The sequence below is a fragment of the Lepisma saccharinum genome, chromosome 2 (genome assembly GCF_977018435.1).
Source record: "Lepisma saccharinum chromosome 2, izLepSacc3.1, whole genome shotgun sequence".
Taxonomy (NCBI): Eukaryota; Metazoa; Arthropoda; class Insecta; order Zygentoma; family Lepismatidae; genus Lepisma; species Lepisma saccharinum.
This window is the reverse complement of record NC_139230.1, coordinates 192300875-192303506: the sequence shown is the minus strand read 5'-3', so window position 1 is coordinate 192303506 and position 2632 is coordinate 192300875. Positions and strand designations below refer to the sequence as shown.

General features: G+C 38.3%; 1 non-coding gene across 1 annotated transcript; it reads left to right on the top strand.

Annotated features, from left to right (window-relative positions):
* The first annotated feature begins 830 nt into the window (after positions 1 to 830).
* LOC145984566 (U6 spliceosomal RNA) lies at positions 831 to 937 on the top strand. The gene has a single exon (XR_014441359.1). It is a non-coding gene; the product is annotated as a U6 spliceosomal RNA (small nuclear RNA).
* Positions 938 to 2632: the final 1695 nt, after the last annotated feature.

Here is a 2632-nt window from a genome sequence, read left to right as displayed (position 1 = left end):
TTTTGTGTTATTTACTAATTACTGTCATTACATCTATATATCATCGTTTTTAAATGTAAGATGAAGTACATATGTTTTTCCTTGGTTATTTTCTTGGTTATCATGTGTAAGTTCTAACCCAAACTGTCAGGTTAATACTTTATACTTCTCTTTCATATCTAATCTTATATTAATTTTTATATTACTTTAACACATATTATCATATTATTGTACTTTTTGAATTCTTCTGATTGCATATTTTGTGTACCAAACAGTGTTATAATTTCATACCAACAAGACACTGTAAATGGGCATTTGCCTGTAGTGTCATGTCTTTAAATAAATAAATAAATAAATGAAATCAGAAATAAGTTTTTGGTGCTGATTACGGTTTGACGCCCCCGAGGGCGTCCGAGGCAGCCGCCCGGGACACCCAGTCCTTAAGCCGCCCCTCCACACATTACATATGAGTGTAGAATTTTGGATTCAAGTATGCATGACTTTCAATACTGAGAGCACTGATGTGAAATGATTACATATTAAGATAAGAGATGGTGCAGTATTACATAGTTTAATTACATTGTAAATTCTTCATCCTTAGCTGACAAATTCAGAAAATTTTCAAAGATTTAAATTCGAATTAGAAACCAAAGAAACTTTTACACATTACTACGTCATTAGTTTTTCCAAACAGGAAAAAAGTTACTGTACCATAAGATCGTCAATGTAGGGATACCAATGGCCTATTATAAGAATGAGCCAAGAAATCTTGAGGCAGGCTAAATATAAATTCTACCATTTCCATATATGTGATATTTTGAAAGTCTTATATAACTGAGGTTCACCCCCAGATACTCGCTTCGGCGGTACATATATTAAAATTGGAACAATATAGAGAAGAGCAGCATGACTCCTGGACAAGGATGACATGCAAAATCGTGAAGCGTTCCACATATAAAACTCTCAGCTCAAATTCTGCAAACACTGCCACGTCACACAAGTCCGACAAAACAAAAGATGGTAACAGCGAATCCTTACAGACAAACGTATCGAATGCCAAATAACCAAAATGGAAATAAGAATTACCGTTTCCACAACGTGCTGTCTCTTTTAGTATACCAGCGGAAAGAAGAAACGACTGTCAGTATCAAATCTGGACATGTGATTCAGGTTTACATTCATATTGTCACAGCAAATTTTGAATCTGAATTTAAAATTTTGATGTCGGGCGAGCTAGCAAGCGGCGTGGGACCACCCACTCTGGTAGCGACGCGCTGTTGCCGGATTGATCTATTTCAGGATTCTCGCGAGCCCACAGAAACATGAGGAAGGCTGAACTACTGCAGCTCCTTATGTTACACAAACCCCAGTTCCCCATATATCGAATAGACAAGCTTGCAGAAGAAGCGGGAAATACGGTGGTCCGTCTCCCGCCTTATCATTGTATGTACAATGCAATCGAACTTATTTGGGCACAGGTCAAAGGGCTGGTAGCACAGAGGAACACTTGGCACCTTTTACACCGTCTAAAATTTTGCAATTGACAGAACAGGCTATCGGGGATGTGACAGCAGATAGGTGGCGTTCGGCTATAGAACACACTAGGAAGATTATTTCCGAAGCATCGGAAAAGGAGGGAGTTGAAGAGCAGGAAATTGAAGATTTTGTAATTTCACTTGGGCGGGAAGACAGCAGTGACAGTAGTAGCTCAGATGAAGATGTTCCTTTACTAACCAACAATGAAGATGATCTTGGGATAGCGCCACTGCAATGGTAGCCGGTAAGCAAAAACAACTGATTCTTTAACTACTACTTCTGTTCTTTCATTCATTTTTTATGTTTTTACATACAGGTAGCCTCAAAGCATTAATAACACATGTACCAAATGTATCATTAATGTTAAGGAAATCGAGCAATTGCCAAGCGTTTCGTTGTAATTTATTGAACTCTGTATTGCCAGAGTCTGTATTCTCATATAGCTCCCAAATTATCTCACTTCACACACCCACATGTGCCTCCCCGATGGCACAGTGGTAGGGTAAGTGTTGTCGCCTTGTAATCAAGTAGTCCTGGGTTTGATACCCTGTCGAGGCACATAGTGGTTCGGATCCCACTTCCAACTGTAGGTCCATTCCAGATTAGCCGTAGTGTGCATAAAGTGGACTTTAAAACACCAACTCAATCAATCAATTCACACACAATTGATTTGTTCTTGATAAATTCTTCTCCGTAATACAGTAACTCACTCAGTTCTGTAAAATTCTGTTTTGGAGGTGCATTTTTGTAGGTTCCTCAAAATATAATTTAAAAACGCGTTAACGAAACGAAGTTGTAAGTAATTTGTTTATACGTAATTTGCCCTAATTTCCAAGAAATACATTTCATTTGTACCTTCTGAAGCTTCAACAATCGCGGCGTGACAAAGAAGGCAAAGAGAGGCGGCATGAAATCAAAGGAGAACGATTTGCCACAGTGTTGTTCATAACACAAGACGCATTTTCTTTTGTTGGTAATTGTGATACGATACAACATAAGTAAAAAGATGCCGGTAGCTGATGCTTGCAATGTACCATAATAAAAACACAACAAAGGTTCTTTCAGTGAAGGTTTTCGGTTGCTGTGTCGAGCAGGAAGATAAAATGTTTCATGCTTG